The sequence below is a fragment of the Aristolochia californica genome, unplaced genomic scaffold (assembly GCF_029961685.1).
Source record: "Aristolochia californica isolate CCGP_79_NKW_82.1479 unplaced genomic scaffold, dmAriCali1.0.hap1 SCAF_6, whole genome shotgun sequence".
Lineage (NCBI taxonomy): Eukaryota > Viridiplantae > Streptophyta > Magnoliopsida > Piperales > Aristolochiaceae > Aristolochia > Aristolochia californica.
In genome coordinates, this window is record NW_027182257.1 from 9268131 (window position 1) to 9290049 (window position 21919).

Below are 21919 nucleotides of genomic sequence, written 5' to 3' on the forward strand. Positions count from 1 at the left end.
AGGGAGACAATTCCAAAAAGAGTCTGTATTTTTTATGGATTCAAAACACTTTTTAGTTTTTACATATTAGTTTTTTCAATCGACGGGAAAAGGGGGATGCGAGGGATTTTTAAACTAAGTCTTCACTCCCAATCCATAAGTATTTTCTTACAAAAATATAACATGTTACACATGATAAATCACTTTACAATCATCTATGATTGTTAGGTCAGCTTTTTGTAAGTGGGCAAAATAATTGCATGTTTGACTCGGGTAAATTTCCCACCTCACATTTACCTTAGAATTTAATGACCGTTTGTTATTCTCTTTTAAAGGTTTAGATCCATAGGTCATTTTCATCTTTAACATGTTTCAAGCATGCATATCCATTTTTAAAACATGTGTAGAAATTTCTTTCTAATAAAATTCCAACCTATAAAGGTTCAACGAGTGGAATTTCCCAAACTAGGATATCAAAACTTTTGTGATCATTTGGGTTGTGTGAATAAATTTTATTTACTTAAATTTTCTATTGTTTTAAACTTTTTCCATACGTAAACTCTAAAATTTTCATTTTATTGTGATGTATTCGTGTTTTCATCTCTTTTTTGTTTACGAGATCAAGGGGAAGTGGAAACTCAAGTTTTTATTTAAGAAAAAAATATACATCTAAAATAGAAATGCACAATGCACAAATGTAGAGGGAGATAATTTCGAAAAGTGTATGTAATTTTTAGGGATTGTAAACTCTTTTTAGTTTTTATATATTAGGTTTTTCTATTGTCGGGAAAAAGGGGATTTTTAAACTTAGTGTTGACTCCAAATCCATAAGTTGTTTCTTTCAAAAATATAGCCCGTTACACATTATAAATCGTTTTACAATCATCTATGATTGTTAGGTGAGCTTTTTTTAAGAGGGCAAAATAATGGCTTGTTTGACTCAGGAAAATATCCCACCACATCTTCACTTGAGAATTTAATGAGCATCTGTTATTCTCTTTAAAAGGTTTGGAACCATAGGTCATTTGTATCTTTAACATGTTTCGAGCATGCGTATCCATTTTTAAAACATGTGTAGAAATCTCTTTCGTATAAAATTTGAAGCTGTAAGGGTTGAATGAGTGGAATTTTCCAAACTTTGATAACAAAACTTTTGTGTCCATTAGTGGTGTGTGAATAATTTTTATTTACTTAATTTTTTTAAAAACCTTTATGATTGTTAAACTCTAAAATTTTTATTTTGTTGTGATCTATTCGCGTTTTCATCTCTTTTCTTGTTTACGAGATGAAGGGGAAGTGGAAACTCAAGTTTTTATTTAACAAAAAAGTACACATCTAAAATGGAAATCCGCAATGCTCAAATGTAGGGATTGTAAACTCTTTTTAGTTTTTATATATTAGGTTTTTCAATCGTCAGGAAAAGGGAGATTTTTAAACTTAGTGTTGACTCCCAATCCATAAGACATTTCTTAAAAAAATATAGCCGATTACGAATGATAAATCGCTTTACAATCATCTATGATTGTTAGGTCAGCTTTTTGTAAGAGGAAAAAATAATGGCTTGTTTGACTCGGGAAAATATCCCACCACATGTTCACTTGAGAATTTAACGAGCTTTTGTTATTCTCTTTTAAAAGGTTTTGATCCATAGGTCATTTGCATCTTTAACATGTTTCGACCATGCGTATCCAATTTTAAAACATGTGTAGAAATCTCTTTCTTATAAAATTCCAAGCTGTAAGGGTTGAACGAGTGGAATTTCCCAAAAGAGGATAACAAAACTTTTGTGATCATTTGTCTTGTGTGAATAAATTTTCTTTACTTACATTTGTTATTGTTTTAAACTTTTTCCATGCATAAACTCTAAAATTTTCATTTTTTTAATCTATTTACGTATTCATATCTTTTCTTGTTTATGAGATGAAGGGGAAGTGAAAACTCAATGCACAAATATAGAGGGAGATAATTCCAAAAAGTGTCTGTAATATTTAGGTATAGTAAACTCTTTTTACTTTGTTTTATGTTAGGTTTTACAATCGTTGGGAAAAGGGGGATTTTTAAGCTGAGTGTTGACTCCCAATCCTTAAGTCATTTCCTAAAAATATAGCCCATTATGTATGATAAATTGCTTTACAATCATCTATGATTGTTAGGTCAGGTTTTTGTAGGTGGGCAAAATAATGGTTTGTTTGACTCAGGTAAATATCCCACCGCACGTCCACTTGAGAATTTAATGAGCGTTTGTTATGCTCTTTAAAAGGTTTGAATCCAAAGGTGGCTTGCATCTTTAACATGTTTCAAGCATGCATATCCTTTTTTAAAACACGTGTAGAAATATCATTCTTATAAACTTCGTAGTTATTTGGGTTGAACTAGTGCAATGTCCCAAACTTGGATGAGAAATTTTTGTGTTGATTTTTGGTGTGTGAATAATTTCTTTTTTACTTACATTTGTTATTGTTTTAAAAATTTTTCATACATAAACTCCAAAATTTTCATATTGTTGTGATCTATTTGCGTTTTCATCTCTTTTCTTGTTTACGAGATGAAGGCGAAGTGGAAACTCAGGTTTTTATTTTAAAAGAAAGTAAACTTTTAAAATGGAAATGCACAATGCACAAATGTAGTGGGAGATAATGCCAAAAAGTGTATTTAATTTAATGGATTCTAAACTCTTTTTAGTTTTTATATATTAGTTTTTTCAATCGTCGGGAAAATGGAGAGGTGCAGGATTTTTAAACTGAATCTTCAGTCCCAGTCCATTAGTCTTTTCTTACAAAAATATAGCCCGTTACGCATGATAAATCTTTTTACAATCATCTATGATTGTTAGGTCAGCATTTTGTAAGTAGGCTAAATAATGGCTTGTTTGACTTGGGTAAATTTCTCACTGAACATTCACTTGAGAATTTAATGAGTGATTGTTATTCTCTTTTAAAGGTTTAGATCCATAGGTCATTTCCATCTTTAACATGTTTCAAGCATACATATCCATTTTTGAAACATATGCAAAAATCTCTTTCTTATAAAATTCCAAGCTATTAGGGTTGAACCATTGGAATTTCATAAACTTGTATAACAAAAATTTTGTGTCAGTTTGTGGTGTGTGAATATTTTTTTTAATTTAATTTTGTTATTTTTAAAAAAATTTCATACATAAACTCAAAAATTTTCATTTTTTTGTGATCTATTTACGTTTTCATCTCTTTTCTAGTTTACAAGATGAAGGGGAAGTGGAAACTCAAGTTTTGATTTAAGAAAGAAGTATACATCAAAAATGGAAATGCACAATGCACAAATGTAGAGAGAGATATTTCCAAAAATTTTCTATAATTTTTAGGGATTGTAAACTCTTTTTAGTTTTTATATATTAGGTTTTTCAATCGTGTCGAAAAGGGGGATTTTTAAACTTAGTGTTCACTCCTAATCCACAAGTCATTTCTTACAAAAATATAACCCATTGCGCATTATAAATCTCTTCGCAATCATCTATGATTGTTAGGTCAACTTTTTGTTAGAGGGCAAAATAATGGCTTGTTTGACTCGAGAAAATATCCCACCGCACGTTCACTTGAGAATTTAATGAGCGTTTGTTATTTTCTTTAAAAGGTTAGGATCCATAGGTCATTTGCATCTTGAACATGTTTCAAGCATGCATATCCATTTTTGAAACATGTGTAGAAATCTCTTTCTTATAAAATTTAAAGCTATAAGGGTTGACAGAGTGGAATATCCCAAACTAGGTTCCAAGACTTTTGTGATTATTTGTGGTGTGTAAATAAATTTTCTTTACTTACATTTGTTATTGTTTTAAACTTTTTCCTTGCATAAACTCTAAAATTTTCATTTTGTTTTAATATATTTGCATTTTCATATCTTTTTTAGTTTACGAGATGAAGGGGAAGGGGAAACTCAAGTTTTGATTTGAGAAAAAAGTACATATCTAAAATGGAAATGCACAATGCACAAATGTAGAGGGAGATAATTCCAAAAAGTGTCTGTATTTTTTAGGGATTGTAAACTCTTTTTACTTTTTATATATTAGGTTTTGCAATTGTTGGGAAAAGGAAAATTTTTTAGCTAAGTGTTGACTCCTAATCTATAAGTCATTTCTTAAAAAAAATAGCCCATTACATATGATAAATCACTTTAAAATCATCTATGATTGTTAGGTCAGGTTTTTGTAAGTGGGCAAAATAACGGCTTGTTTGACTCGGGTAAATATCCCACCGCATGTTCACTTGAGAATTTAATGAGCCTTTGTTATTCTCTTTAAAAGGTTTAGATCCATAGGTCGTGTGCATCTTTAACATGTTTCAAACAAGCATTTCCGTTTTTAAAACCTGTCCAGAAATCTCTTTCTTATAAAATTCCAAGCTTTTATGGTTGAACTAGTGGAATTTCCCAATCTTGGGTAACAAAACTTTTATGTTCATTTGTGGTGTGTGTATAAATTTTCTTTACTCACATTTCTTATTGTTTTAAAAATTTTCCATACATAAAATCTAAAATTTTCATTTTGTTGTGTTCTATTTGCGTTTTCATCTCTTTTCATGTTTATGAGATGAAGGGGAAGTGCAAACTCAAGTTTTGATTGCGGAAAAAAGTAAACATCTGAAATGGAAATGCACAATACACAAATGTAGAGGGAGATAATTCCAAAAAGTGTCTGTAATTTTTAATGATTATAAACTCTTTTTACTTTTTATATATTAGGTTTTGCATACGTCACGAAAAGGGGGATTTTTAAACTGAGTCTTGACTCTCAACCCATAAGTCATTTCTTAAAAAAATATAGCCCATTTAGCATGAAAAATCACTTTACAATAATCTATGATTCTTAGGACAGGATTTTGTAAGTGGGCAAAATAATGGCTTGTTTGACTCGAGTAAATATCCCACCGCACGTTCACTTGAGAATTTAATGAGCATTTGTTATTTTCTTTAAAAGGTTTGGATTCATAGGTCATTTGCATCTTTAACATGTTTCAAACATGTATATCCATTTTTAAAACATGTACAAAAATCTCTTTCTTATAAAATTCCAAGCTGTTAGGGGTTAAATAGTGGAATTTTCCAATCATGGGTAACAAAAGTTTTGTGTTCATTTGTGGTGTGCGTATAAATTTTTCTTTATTTACATTTTTTATTGTTTTAAACTTTTTCCTTACTTAAAATCTAAAGTTTTTGTTTTGTTGTGATCTATTTGCGTTTTCATCTCTTTTCTTCTTTACGAGATTAAGGGGAAGTGCAAACTCAAGTTTTGATTTAGGAAGAAAGTATACATCTAAAATGGAAAAAAATATTGCACAAATGTAGAGGGAGATAATTCCAAAAAGTGTCTATAATTTTTAGGGATTGTAAACTCTATTTACTTTTTATCTATTAGGTTTTGCATACGTCTAGAAAAGGGGGATTTTTAAACCGAGTGTTGACTCCCAATCCATAAAACATTTCAAACAAAAATATAGCCCGTTTCGCATGATAAATCTCTTTTCAATAATCTATGATTCTTTGGTCTGGTTTTTGTAAGTGGGCAAAATAATGGTTTGTTTGTATCCGGTAAATATCCCACCGTACGTTCACTTGAGAATTTAATAAGCGTTTGGTATTCTTTTTAGAAGGTTTGGATCCATAGGTCATTTGCATCTTTAACATGTTTCAAGCATGTATATCCATTTTTAAAACATGTGTAGAAATCTCTTTCTTATAAAATTCCAAGCTATTAGGGTTGAACTTGTGGAATTTCCCAAACTTGGATAACAAAACTTTTGTGTTCATTTGTGGTGAGTGAATAAAATTTCTTTACTTACATTTGTTATTGTTTTAAACTTTCTCCATACATAAACTCTAAAATTTTCATTTTGTTGTGATCTATTTGTGTTTTCATCTCTTTTCTTGTAAACGAGATGAAGGGAAGTGGAAACTCAAGTTTTGATTTAATAAAAAATTATACATCTAAATGGAAATACACAACGCACAAATGTAGAGGGAGATAATTCCAAAAATTGTCGGTAATTTTTAGGGATTGTAAACTCATTTTTTTTATATATTAGGTTTTACAATCGTAGGGAAATGGGGGATTTTTAAACTGAGTGTTGACTCCCAATCCATAAGTCATTTCTTACAAAATTATAGCCCGTTATGCAAGATAAATTGCTTTACAATCATCGATGATTGTTTCATCAACTTTTTGGAAGTGGCAAAATAATGGCTTGTTTGACTCGGGTAAATATCCCACCGTAGGTTCACTTGTGAATTTAATGAGCGTTTGTTATTCTCTTTAAATTTTTTGGATCCAGAGGTCATTTGCATCTTTAACATGTTTCAACCATGCTTATCCATTTTTAAAAAATGTGTAGAAATTTGTTTCTTATAAAATTCCAAGTAATTTGTGTTGAACTAGTGGAATTTCCCAAGCTTCGATTACAAAAATTTTGTGTTCATTTGTGGTGTGTGAATAAATTTTCTTTACTTACATTTTTTATTGTTTTAAACTTTATCCATATATAAATTCTTAAATTTTCATTTTGTTGTGATCTATTTACGTTTTCATCTCTTTTCTTGTTTACGACATGAAGGGGAAGTGGAAACTCAAGTTTTGATTTAAGAAAAAAGTATACATCTAAAATGTAAATGCACAATGCACAAATGTAGAGGGAGATAATTCCAAAAAGTGTCGGTAATTTTTATGGATTGTAAACTCTTTTTTGTTTTGATATATTAGGTTTTGTAATCGTCGAGAGAAGGGGGATTTTTAAATTGAGTTCTGACGCCCAACCCATAAGTCATTTCTTAAAAAATGTAGCCCATTACGCATGATAAATTGGTTTACAATCATCTATGATTGTAAGGTCAGCTTTTTGGAGGTGGGAAAAATAATGGCTTGTTTGACTCGGGTAAATATGCCACCGCAAGTTCACTTGAGAATTTAATGTCCGTTTGTTATTCTCTTTAAAAGCTTTGGATCCAAAGATCGTTTGCATCTTTAATATGTTTCAAGCATCATTTCCATTTTTAAAACATGTGTAGAAATATTTTTCTTATAAAATTCCAACCTATTAGGGTTCAACTAGTGCAATTTCCCAAACTTGGATGACAAAACTTTTGTCTTCAATTGGGGTGTGTGAATATTTTTTCTTTACCAACATTTTTTATTGTTTTAAAATTTCTCGATACATAAACTCTAAAATTTTCATTTTTTTGTGATCTTTTTGCGTTTTCATCTCTTTTCTTGTTTACGAGATGAAGGGGAAGAGGAAACTCAAGTTTTGATTTAAGAAAAAATGTATAAATCTAAAATGGAAATGCACAATGCACAAATGTGGATGTACATAATTCTAGATAGTGTCTGTTATATTTAATGATTGTAAACTCTTTTTGGTTTTTATATAATAGGCTTTGCGATCGTCAAGAAAAAGGGGATTTTTGAACTGAGTGTTGACTCCCAATCCATAAGTCATTTCTTACAAAAATATCGCTTGTTACACATGATAAATCGCTTAACAATCATCAATGATTGTTATGTCTGCTTTTTGTAAGTGGGCAAAATAATTGCTTGTTTGACTCGGGTAAATATCCCACCGCACGCTCACTTGAGAATGTAATGAGCTTTTATTATTCTCTTTAAAAGGTTTGGACCCATAAGTCATTTGTATTTTTAACATGTTTGAAGCGTGCATATCCCTTTTTAAAACATGTGTATAAATCTCTTTCTTATAAAATTCCTTTCTATTATGGTTGAACTAGTGGAATTTCCCAAACTTGGATAAAAAAACTTTTGTGTTCATTTGTGGCGTGTGTAAAAATGTTCTTTTCTTACATTTCTTATTGTTTAAAACTTTTTCCATACATAAGCTCTAAAATTTTCATTTTTTTGTGATCTATTTGCGTTTTCATCTCTTTTCGTTTATACGAGATGAATGGAAAGTGCAATCTGAAGTTTTAAATTAGGAGAAAAGTATACTTCAAAAATAGAAATGCACAATGAACAAATGTAGAGGGAGATAATTCCAAAATAACCTGTAATTTTTAGGGATTGTAAACTTTTTTTACTTTTTATATATTAGGTTTTTCAAATGTCTAGAAATGGGGGATTTTTAAACTGACTGTTGACTCCAAATCCATAAGTCATTTCTTACTAAAATATAGCCCGTTACGCATGATAAATCGCTTTACAATCATCTATGATTGTTTGGTCAGCTTTTTGTAAGTGAGCAAAATAATGGCTTGTTTGACTTAGGTAAATATCCCTCCGCATGTTCACTTGAAAACTTAACGAGTGTTCGTTATTCTGTTTAAAAGGTTTGGATCCATATGTCATTTGCATCTTTAACATGTTTCTACCTTGCATATCAATGTTTAAAACATGTGTAGAAATCTCTTTCTTATAAAATTCTTAGTTATTTGGGTTGAACTGGTGGAATTTCCTAAACTTGGATAACCAAACTTTTGAGTTCATTTGTGGTGTGTGAAAAAATTTTTTTTACTTAAATTTGTTATTGTTTTAATCTTTTTCATAAATAAACTCCAAAATTTTCATTTTGTTGTGATCTATTTGCGTTTTCATCTCTTTTCTTGTTTACGAGATGAAGAGGAAGTGGAAACTCATTTTTTTATTTAAGAAAAAATTATACATCTAAAATGGAAATACACAATGCACAAATGTCGAGGGAGATAATTCCAAAAAGTTTCTGTAATTTTTAGGGATTGTAAATTCTTTTTAGTTTTTATATATTACTTTTTTCTATCGTAGGCAAATGGGGGAGGCGAGGGATTTTCAGACTGAGTGTTCACTCCCAATCCATAAGTCATTTCTTACAAAAATATAGCCCGTTACATATGATAAATCACTTTACAATCATTTATGATTGTTAGGTCAACTTTTTGTAAGTAGGCAAAATAATGGTTTGTTTGACTCAAGTAAATATCCCACCACACGTTGACTTGAGAATTTAATGAGCGATTGTTATTCTCTTTAAAAAGTTTGGATCCATAGGTCATTTACATCTTTAACATGTTTCAAGCATGCATATCCATTTTTAAAACATGTGTAAAAATCTCTTTCTTATAAAATTCCAAGCTATTAGGGTTGAACTAGTGGAATTTATCAAACTTGGATAACAAAAATTTTGTGTTCATTAGTGGTGTGTGAATAAAATTTCTTTTACCTAATTTTTTTTTATTTTAAACTTTTTTCATTCATAAACTCTAAAATTTTCATTTTGTTGTTTTCTATTCGTATCCCTTTTCTTGTTTACGGGACGAAGTGGAAGAGGAAACTCAAGTTTTTATTTAAGAAAAAATTATACATCTAAAATGGAAATGCACAATGCACAAATGTAGAGGGAGATAATTTCAAACAGTGTCTGTAATTTTAAGGTATTGTAAACTCCTTTTAGTTGTTATATATTAGGTTTTTCAATCATCGGGAAAAGGGGGATTTTTAAACTTAGTGTTGACTCCCAGTCCATAAGTCGTTTCTTACAAAAATATAGCCCATGACGCATGATAAACCGCTTTACAATCAACTATGATTGTTAGGGCAGGTTTTTGTACGTGGGCAAAATAATGGCTTGTTTTACTTGGCGAATATCCCACCGCACGTTCACTTGAGAATTAAAAGAGCATTGGTTATTCTCTTTAAAAGGTTAGGATCCATAGGTCATTTGCATCTTTAACATGTTTCACGCATGCCTATCCATTTTTAAAACATGTGTAGAAATCTTTTTCTTATAAAATTCGAAGCTATATGGGTTGAACAAGAGGAATTTCCCAAACTAGGATAACAAAACTTTTGTGTTCATTTGTTGTGTGTGAATAAATTTTCTTTACTTACATTTTTTATTGTTTTTAACTTTTTCCATACATAAACTCTAAAATTTTCATTTTGTTGTGATCTATTTGTGTATTAATCTCTTTTCTTGTTTACGAGATGAAGGTAAGTGGAAACTCAAGTTTTGATTTAAGAAAAAAGTATACATCTAAAATGGAAATGCACAATACACAAATGTCGAGGGAGATAATTTCAAAAAATCTCTGTAAGTTTTTTGAAATGTAAAATCTTTTTAGTTTTCATATATTAGGTTATGTAATCGTCGGGTGGCAGAGGAGGCGAGGGATTTTTAAACTGAGTGTTGACTCCCAATCCAAAAGTCATTACTTAAAAATATATAGAACTTTACAATCATCTATGATTTTTAGGTCAACTTTTTGTAAGTTGGCAAAATAATGTCTTGTTTGACTCGGGTAAATATCCCACCGCACGTTCACTTGAGAATTTAATGAGTTTTTTTTATTCTCTTTAAATGGTTTGTATCCTTAGGTCATTTGCATCTTTAACATGTTTCAAGCATGCATATCCATTTTTAAAACATTTTCAAAAATCTCTTTCTTATAAAATTCAAAAATATTAGGGTTGAACTAGTGGAATTTCCCAATCTTAGAAAAAATAACTTTTGTGTTCTTTTGTGGTGTGTGTATAAATTTTCTTTACTTACATTTGTTAGTGTATTATAATTTTTCGATAGATAAACTCTAAAATTTTCATGTTTTTTGTGATCTATTTGCGTTCTCATCTCTTTTCTTTTTCACGAGATGAAGAGCATATGGAAACTCACGTTTTGATTTAAGAAAAAAGTATACATCTAAAATGGAAATGCACAATGCACAAATATAGAGAGAGATAATTCCAAAAGGTTTCTGTAACTTTTAGGGATTGTAAACTGTTTTTACTTTTGATATATTAGGTTTTGCAATCGATGGGAGAAGGGGAGGCGGAGGAGTTTTTACCTGAGTGTTGACTCCATTTCCCTAAGTCATTTCTTACATAAATATTGCCCGTTATGCATGACAAATCACTTTTCAATCATATATGATTGTAAGGTCAGCTTTTTGTATGTTGGCAAAATAATGGTTTGTTTGACACGGGTAAATATCCCACTGCACGTTCACTTGAGAATTTAATGAGCGTTTGGTATTCTTTTTAAAAGGTTTGGATACATTGGTCGTTTGCATCTTTAACATGTTTCAAGCATGCATATCCATTTTTAAAACATGTGTAGAAATATTTTTCTTATAAAATTCCAAGCTATTAGGGTTGAACTTGTGGAATTTCCCAAACTTGGATAACAAAATTTTTGTGTTCATTTGTGGCGTGTGAATAAAATTTCTTTACTTACATTTGTTATTGTTTTAAACTTTCTCCATACATAAACTCTAAAATTTTCATTTTGTTGTGATCTATTTGTGTTTTCATCTCTTTTCTTGTTAACGAGATGAAGGGAAGTGGAAACTCAAGTTTTGATTGAAGAAAAAATTATACATCTAAAATGGAAATGCACAATGACAAATGTAGAGGCAGATAATTCCAACAATTTTCGGTAATTTTTAGGGATTATAAACTCATTTTTTTTTTTACATATTAGGTTTTACGATCGTCAGGAAAAGGGGGATTTTTGAACTAAATGTTGACTCCCAATCCATAAGTCATTTCTTACAAAAATATAGCCCGTTACGCATGATAAATTGCTTTACAGTCATCTATGATTGTTAGGTCAGCTTTTTGGAGGTGACAAAATAATGGCTTGTTTGACTCGTGTAAATATCCCACCGTAGGCTCACTTGTGAATTTAACGAGCGTTTGTTATTCTCTTTAAAAGGTTTGGATCTAGAGGTCATTTGCATCTTTAACTTGTTTGAACCATGCTTATCCATTTTTTAAAAAATGTGTAGAAATCTGTTTCTAATAAAATTCCAAGTAATTTGGGTTGAACTAGTGGAATTTCTCATACTTGGATAACAAAACTTTTGTGTTCTTTTTTGGTGTGTGAATAAATTTTCTTTACTTAAATTTTTTATTGTTTTAAACTTTTTCCATACATAAACTCTAAAATTTTCATTTTTTTTTATCTATTTGCGTTTTCATATCTTTTCTTGTTTACGAGATGAAGGAAAGTGGAAACTCACGTTTAGATTTAAGAAAAAAGTATACATCTAAATTTTAAATGCAGAATGCACAAATGTAGAGGGAGATAATTCCAAAAAGTGTCGGTAATTTTTATGGATTGTAAACTCGTTTTATTTTGATATATTAGGTTTTGCAATCGTTGGGAAAAGGGAGATTTTTAAATTGAGTGCTAACGCCCAACCCATAAGTCATTTCTTACAAAAATGTAGCCCATTACGCATGATAAATTGGTTTACAATCATCTATGATTGTTAAGTGACCTTTTGGGAGGTGGGCAAAATAATGGCTTGTTTGACTCGGGTAAATATCCCACCGCAAGTTCACTTGAAAATTTAATGTGTGTTTGTTATTTTCTTTAAAAGGTTTGGATCCAAAGATTATTTGCATCTTTAACATGTTTCAAGCATCATTTCCATTTTTAAAACACGAGTAGAAATATCTTTCTTATAAAATTCCAACCTATTAGGGTTGAACTAGTGCAATTTCCAAAACTTGGATGACAAAACTTTTATCTTCAGTTGTGGTGTGTGAATAATTTTTTTTTACTTACATTTTTTATATTTTTAAAATTTATTGATACATAAACTCTAAAATTTTCACTTTAGATATCATTTCTTAAAACACGTGTAGATATCACTTTCTTATGAAATTCCTAGTTATTTGGGTTGAACTAGTGGAATTTCCAAAACTTCGATAACAAAAATTTTGTGTTCATTTGTGGTGTGTGAATAAATTTTCACAATAAAGTCATTTCTTAAAACACGTGTAGATATCACTTTCTTATGAAATTCCTAGTTATTTGGGTTGAACTAGTGGAATTTCCAAAACTTCGATAACAAAAATTTTGTGTTCATTTGTGGTGTGTGAATAAATTTTATTTACTTACATTTATTATTGTTTTAAACTTTTTCCGAACATAAACTCTAAAATTTTCATTTTATTGTGATCTATTTGCGTTTTCATCTCTTTTCTAATTTACGAGATGAAGGGGACGTGGAAACTCAAGTTTTGATTTAATAAAAAAAGTATACATCTAAAATGTAAATGCACAATGCACAAATGTAGAGGGAGATAATTCCAAAAAGTGTTGGTAATTTTTAGAGATTGTAAACTCTTTTTTGTTTTTATATCTTAGGTTTTGCAATTGTGAGGAAAAGGGGTATTTTTAAATTGAGTGTTGACTCCCAATCCATAAGTCATTTCTTACAAAAACAAATAGCCAGTTACGTATGATAAAGCACTTTACAACCATCTATGATAGTTCGGTCAACTTTTTGTAAGTGGGAAAAATAATGGCTTGTTTGACTCGGGTAAATATCCACCACATGTTCACTTGAGAATTTAATGAGCATTTTTTATTTTCTTTCAAAGGTTTGGATGCTAAGGTTATTTGCATCTTTAACATGTTTCAAACATGCCTATCGATTTTTAAAACATGTGGAGAAATCTCTTTCTTATAGAATTCCAAGCTATTAGGGTTGAACTAGTGGAATTTCTCAAATTTGGATAACAAAAATTTTGTGTTCATTTGTGGTGTGTGTATAAATTTTCATTACTTAAATTTGTTATTGTTTTAAACTTTTTCCATACATAAACACTAAAATTTTCATTTTTTTTATCCATTTGCATTTTGAACTCTTTTCTTGTTTACGAGGGGAAGGGGAAGTGCAAACTCAAGATTTGACTTAGGAAAAAAGCATACACCTAAAATGGAAATGCATAATGCACAAATGTTGAGGGAGATAATTCCAAAAAGTGTCTATAATTTTAGGGATTTTAAACTCATTTTACTTTTTATATATTAGGTTTTTCAAACATCTGGAAAAGGGGAATTTTTAAACTGAGTGTTGACTCCCAATCCATAAGTCATTTCTTACAAAAATATAGCCCGTTATGCATGATAAATCTCTTTAAAATCATCTATAATTCTTAGGTCAGCTTTTTGTATGTGGGCAAATTAATGGCTTGTTTGACTCAAGTAAATATCCCACCGCACGTTCACTTGAGAATATATTGAGCGTTTGTTATTCTCTTTAAAGGTTTGGATCCATAGGTCATTTGCATCTTTAACATGTTTCAGGCATGGATTTCCATTTTTAAAGCATGTGTAGCAATCTCTTTCTTATAAAATTCCAAGTTATTGGGGTTGAACAAGTGGAATTTCCCAAACTCTGATAACAAAACTTTTGTGTTCATTTGTGGTGTGTGAATAACTTTTCTTTTCTTACATTTGTTATTGTTTTAAATTTTTTCCATACATAAACTCTAAAACTTTCATTTTGTTGTGATCTATTAGCGTTTTCATCTCTTTTCTTGTTTAGGAGATTAAGGGGAAATGGAAACTCAAGTTTTTATTTAAGAAAAAAATATACATCTAAAATGGAAATGCACAATGCACAAATGTAGAGAGTGATAATTCCAAAAAGTGTTGGAAATTTTTAGGGATTATAAACTTTTTTTTTTATATTAGGTTTTGCAATCGTTGGGAAAAGGGGGAGGCGACGGATTTTTAAACTGAGTGTTGAGTCCCAATCCATAAGTCATTTCTTACAAAAATATAGCCCGTTAAGCAAGATAAATCACTTTACAATCATCTATGATTGTTAGTTCAGCTTTTTGCAAATGGAGAAAATCATGTTTACTTGCGAATGTAATGAGCGTTTGTTATTCTCTTTAAAAGGTTTTAATCCATGTGTCATTTGCATCTTTAACATGTTTCAAGCATGCATATCCATTTTTAAAACATGTGTACAAATCATTTTCTTATAAAATTACATGCTATTTGGGTTGAACTAGTGGAGTTTTCCAAACTTGGATCACAACACTTTTGTTTTCATTTTTGGTGTATGAATAAATTTTATTTACTTACATTTGTTATTTTTTTAATATTTTTCCATACATAAACTCTAAAATTTTCATTTTGGTGTGATCTATTTCTGTTTTCATCTCTTTTCTTGTTTACGAGATGAAGGGGGAGTGGAAACTCAAGGTTTGATTGAAGAAAAAAGTATACATCTAAATGGAAATTCACAATGTACAAATGTAGAGGAAGATAATTCCACAAAGTGTAAGTAGTTTTTAGGGATTGTAAACTCTTTTTAGCTTTTTAATATTAGGTTTTGCAATCGTCGGGAAAAGGGGGAGGCAGGGGATTTTTAAACTGAGTGTTGATTCCCAATTCATAAGTTATTTCTTAAAAAATTATAGCCCGTTACGCATGATAAATCGCTTTACAATCATCTATGATCATTATGTTAGCTTTTTGTAAGTGGGCAAAATAATGGCTTGTTTAACTCAGGTAAATATCCCACTGTACACTCACTTGAGAATTCAATGAGTGTTTGTTATTCTCTATAAATGGTTTGGAGCCATAGGTCATTTTCATCTTTAAAATGTATCAAGCATGCATATCCATTTTTAAAACATGTGTAGAAATAAATCTTTTTCCTATAAAATTCCAAGCAATTAGGGTTGAACTAGTGGAATTTGCCAAACTTGGATAACAAAACATTTGTGTTAATTTGTGGTGTGTGAATAAATTTTATTTACTTACATTTTTATTGTTTTAAAAATTTTCCATACCTAAACTCTTAAATTTTCATTTTGTTGTGACCTATTTTTGTTTTCATCTCTTTTCTTGTTTACGAGATGAAGGGGAAGTGGAAACTCAAGTTTTGATTTAAGAAAAAAGTTTATATTTGAAATGGAAATGCACAATGCCCAAATGTAGAGGGAGATAATTTCAAAAAAGTGTCAGTAATTTTTTGGGAATGTAAACTCTTTTATTTTTTTTATATTAGGTTTTTGTAATCATCGGGAGAAAGGGGAGGCACGGAATTTTTACATTGAGTGTTGTCCCCCAATCCATAAGAGATTTATGAAAAATATATAGCCCTTTACAATGATAAATCGCTTTACAAACATCTATGATTGTTAGGTCAGCTTTTTGTAAGTCAGCAAAATAATGGCTTGTTTGACTCGGGTAAATATCCCACCACTCGTTCATTTGAGAATTTAATGAGCGTTTTTTATTCTCTGTAAAAGGTTTGGACCCATAGGTCATTTGCATCTTGAACATTTTTCAAACATCCATAACCATTTTTAAAACATGTGTAGAAATTTTTTTCTTATAAAATTCCTACCTATTAGGGTTGAACTAGTGGAATTTCCCAAACTTGGATGACAAAACTTTTGTCTTCATTTGTGGTGTGTGAATACATTTTCTTTACTTACATTTTTTATTGTTTTAAATTTTTTTGAACATACATTCTAAAATTTTCATTTAGTTGTGATCTATTTTCGTTTTCATCTCTTTCCTTGTTTACGAGATGAAGGGGAATTGGAAACTCAAGTTTTGATTTAATAAAAAAGTATAAATCTAAAATAGAAATGCACATTGCACAAATGTAGAGGTAGATAATTTCAAATAGTGTCTATTATATTTAGGGATTGTAAACGCTTTTTAGTTTTTAGATAATAGGCTTTGCGATCGTCAGGAAAAGGGAGATTTTTAAACTGAGTGTTGACTCCCAATCCATAAGTCATTTCTTAAAAAAATATCGCCCGTTATGCATGATAAATCGGTTTACAATAATCTATGATTGTTATGTCAGCTTTTTGTAAGTGGGCAAAATAATTGTTTGTTTGACTCGGGTAAATATCCCACTGCATGTTCACTTGAGAATGTAATGAGCGTTTGTTATTCTCTTTAAAACCTTTGGATCCATAGGTCATTTGTATCTTTAACATGTTTCAAGCATGCATATCCCTTTTTAAAACATCTGTAGCAATCTCTTTCTTATAAAATTCCAACCTATTAGGGTTGAACTAGTGGAATTTCCCAAACTTGGATAACAAAAATTTTGTATTCATTTGTGGTGTGTGTAAAAATGTTCTTTACTTACATTTGCTATTGTTTAAAACTTTTTCCATTCAAAAAACTCTAAAATTTTTATTTTGTTGTGATCTATTTGCGTTTTTATCTCTTTTCGTGTTTATGAGATGAAGGGAAAGTGCAAACTGAAGTATTGAATTAGGAAAAAAGTATACTTCTAAAATGGAAATGCACAATGAACAAATGTAGAGGGAGATAATTCCAAAAAGAATCTATAATTTTTAGGGATCGTGAACTCTTTTTACTTTTTATATATTAGGGTTTTCAAATGTCTGGAAAAGGGGGATTTTTAAACTGAGTTTTGACTCCCAATCCATAAGTCATTTCTTACAAAAATATTGCCCGTTACGCATGATAAATCGCTTTAGAATCATCTACGATTGTTAGGTCAACTTTTTGTAAGTGGGAAAAATAATAGCCTCTTTGACTCGGGTAAATATCCCACCGCACGTTCACTTGAGAATTTAATGAGCGTTTGTTATTCTCTTTAAAAGTTTGGGATCCATAGGTCATTTGCATCTTAAACAACTTCCAAGCATGCATATCCATTATTAAAACATGTGGAGAAATCTCTTTCTTATAGAATTCCTAGCTATTAGGGTTGAACTAGTGGCATTTCCCGAACTTGGATAACAAAACTTTTGTGTTCATTTGTGGTGTGTGAATAAATTTTCTTTACTTATATTTATTATTGTTTTAAAATTTTTCCATACATAAACTCTAAAATTTTCATTTTTTTGTGATCTATTTGCGTTTTCTTCACTTTTCTTGTTTACAAGATGAAGGGGGAGTGGAAACTCATGTTTTGATTTAAGAACAAAGTATACAACTAAAATGGAAATGCATAATGCACAAATGTAGAGGGAGAAAATTCCAAAAAGTGTCGGCAATTTTTAGAGATTGTAAACTCTTTTTTGTTTTTATATCTTAGGTTTTGCAATCGGCAGGAAAATGCGGATTTTTAAACTGAGAGTTGACTACAAATCCATAAGTCATTTCTTACGAAAAAAGAAGCCAGTTACGTATGATAAATCGCTTTACAATTATCTAAGATTGTTAGGTAAGTTTTTTTAGGTGGGAAAAATAATGGCTTGTTTGACTCGGGTAAATATCCCACAGCATGTTCACTTGAAAATTTAATGAGTGTTTGTTATTCTCTTTAAAAGGTTTGGATCCATAGGTCGTTTGCATCTTTAACATGTTTCAAGCATCATATCCATTTTTAAAAGACATGTAGAAATCTCTATCTTATAAAATTCCAAGCTATTAGGGTTGAACTTGAGGAATTTCCCAAACTTGGATAAAAAAAGTTTTTGTGTTCATTTGTTCTGTGTGAATAAATTTTTTTTACTTACATTTGTTATTTTTTAAAACTTTTTTCATTCATAAACTTCAAAATTTTAATTTTCTTGTGATCTATTTGCATTTTCATCTCTTTTCATGTGTACGAGAAGAAGGGGAAGTGGGAACTCATGTTTGTATTTAATAAAAATGCACAATGCACAAATGTAGAGGGAGGTAATTCCAAAAATTTTCTATAATTTTCAGGGATTGTAAACTCTTTTCAGTTTTTATATATTAGTTTTTTCAATCGTCCAAAAAAGGGTAAGGCGAGGGATTTTTAAACTGAGTGTTCACTACCAATCCATAAGTCATTTCTTACAAAATATAGCCCGTTACACATGATAAATTTCTTTATAATCATCTATGATTGTTAGGTCAGCTTTTTGTAATTGGGCAAAATAATGGCTTGTTTGACTCGGGTAAATATCCCTCCGCACGTTCAATTGAGAATTTAACGAGCATTTTTATTCTCTTTAAAAGGTTTGGTTCCATAAGTCATTTCCATCTTTAACATGTTTCAAGCATGCATATCCATTTTTAAAGCATGTGTAGAAATATCTTTCTTATAAAATTCCAAGGTATTAGGGTTGAACTAGTGGAATTTCCCAAACTTGGTTAATAAAACTTTTGTGTTCATTTGTGGTGTGTGAATAATTTTTTTTTTACTTTATTTTTTTCTTGTTTTAAACTTTTTTCATTCATAAACTCTCAAATTTTCATTTTGTTGTGCTCTATTCACGTTTTCATCTCTTTCCTTGGTTACGAAATGAAGGCGAAGTGGAAACTCAAGTTTTTAGTTAAGGAAAGAGTATACATCTAAAATGGAAATGCACAATGCACAAATGTAGAGGGAGATAATTCCAAAAAGTGTTTTTAATTTTTAGGGATTGTAAACTCTTTTTTGTTTTTATATATTAGGTTTTTCAATCGTCATGAAAAGGATATTTTTAAACTGAGAGTTGACTCCCAATCCATATGTCGTTTCTTACATAAATATAGCCCGTTATGCATGAAAAATCGTTTTACAGGCATCTATGATTGTTAGGTCATCTTTTTGTAAGTGGGAAAAATAATGGCTTGTTTGACTCGGGTAAATTTTCACCGCATGTTCACTTGAGAATTTAATCAGCGTTTGTTATTCTTTTTAAAAGGTTTCGATTTATAGGTCATTTGCATCTTTAACATGTTTCAAACATGCATATCCATTTTTAAAACATGTGGAGAAATCTCTTTCTTATTGAATTTCAAGCTATAAGGGTTGAACTAGTGGAATTTCCCAAATTTGGATAACAAAACTTTTGTGTTCATTTGTGGTGTGTGTATAAATTTTTATTACTTACATTTGTTATTGTTTTAAACTTATTCCATACATAAACACTAAACTTTTTATTTTTTTGTGATTTATTTACGTTTTCATTTCTTTTCTTGTTTACGAGGTGAAGGGGAAGTGAAAACTCAAGTTTTGACTTAGGAAAGAGTATACATCTAAAATGGAAATGCACAATGCACAAATGTAGAGGGAGATAATTCCAAAAAGTGTTTTTAATTTTTAGGTATTGTAAACTCTTTTTTGTTTTTATATATTAGGTTTTTCAATCGTCGTGAAAAGGGTATTTTTAAACTGAGAGTTGACTCCCAATCCATATGTCGTTTCTTACATAAATATAGCCCGTTATGCATGAAAAATTGTTTTACAATCATCTATGATTCTTAGGTCAGCTTTTTGTAAGTGGGCAAATTAATGGCTTGTTTGACTTAGGTAAATATCCACCGCACGTTCACATGAGAATTTAATGAGCGTTTGTTATTATCTTTAAAAGGTTTCGATCCATAGGTTATCTGCATCTTTAACATGTTTCAAGAATGTATATCCATTTTTAAAACACGTGTAGCAATCTCTTTCTTATAAAATTCCAAGCTATATAGGTTGAACAAGTGGAATTTTCCAAACTTGGATAACAAAACTTTTGTGTTCATTTGTGGTGTGTGAATAAATTTTCTTTACTTACATTTGTTATTGTTTTAAACTTTTTCCATACATAAACTCTAAAAATTTCATTTTGTAGTGATCTATTTGCGTTTTCAACTCTTTTCTTTTTTACGAGATGAAGCAGAAGTCGAAACTCCAAGTTTTGATTTAAAAAAAAAATATACATCTAAAATGGAAAGGCACAATTCACAAATGTAGAGGGAGATAATTCCAAAAAGTGTCGGTAATTTTGAGGGATTGTTAACTCTTTTTTGTTTTTATATATTAGGTTTTGCGATCGTTGAGAAAGGGGGATTTTTAAATTGACTGTTCACTCAAATTCCATAAGTCATTTTTTACAAAAATATAGCCCATTAAACATGATAAATCGCTTTACAAATTTCAAAGATCGTTAGGTCAGCTTTTTTGAGGTGGGCAAAATAATGGATTCGTTGACTCAGGTAAATATCTAACAGCACGTTCACTTGAGAATTTATTGAGCGTTTGTTATTCTCTTTAAAAGGTTTGGATCCATACGTTATTTGCTTCTTTAACATGTTTCAGGCAAGCATATCCATTTTTTAAAACACGTGTAGTAATATTTTTCTTATAAAATTCCAAGTTATTTGGGTTGAACTAGTGGAATTTCCCAAACTTGGATAACAAAACTTTTGTGTTCATTCGTGGTCTGTGAATAAAATTTTTTTACTTAATATTTTTATTGTTTTAAAATTTTTTCATACATAAACTCTAAAATTTTCATTTTGTTGTGATCTATTCACGTTTTCATCTCTTTTCTTGTTGACGAGATGAAGGGGAAGTGGAAACTCAAGTTTTTTTTAAAGAAAAACTGTAAATCTAAAATGGAAATGCACAATGCACACATGTACAGAGTGATAACTCCAAAAAGTGTCGGTAATTTTTAGGTATTGTAAACTCTTTTTTATTTTTATATATTATGTTTTGCAATCGTCGGGAAATGGGGGATTTTTAAACTGAATGTTGACTCCCAATCCATAATTCGTTTATTCGAAATGCATGATAAATGCTTTACAATCATCTATGATTGTTTGGTCAGCTTTTTGTAAGTGGGCAAAATAATGGCTTGTTTGACTCGGGTAAATAACCCACCGCACGTTCACTTGAGAATTTAATGAGCATTTGTTATTCTCTTTAAAATATTTGGATCCATAGGTCATTTTCATCTTTTACATGTATCAAACATGCTTATCCATTTTTAAACATGTGCTGAAATCTCTTTCTTATAAAGTTCCAAGCTATTTGGGTTGAACTAGTGGAATTTCCCAAACTTGGATAACAAAACTTTTGTGTTCATTTTTTGTGTGTGTATAAATTTTCTTTACTTAAATTTTTGTTATTTTTTTAAATTTTTTCCATGCATATACTCAAAAATTTTCATTTTTTTGTGATCTATTTGTGTTTTCATCTCTTTTCTTGGTACGAGATGAAGGGGGCGTTGAAACTCAAGTTTTGATTTAAGAAAAAAGAATACATCTAAAATGGAAATGCACAATGTACAAATGTAGAGGTAGATAATTTCAAAAAGTGTCTGTAATTTTTAGTGATAGTAAATTCATTTTAGTTTTTATATATAGGTTTTGCAATCGTCGAGAAAAGGGGAGGCGGCAGATTTTTAAACTGAGTGTTGACTCCCAATCCATAAGACATTTCTTACAAAAAACATAGCTCTTTACGCATGATAAATCGCTTTACAATCATCTATGATTGTTAGGCCTGCTTTTTG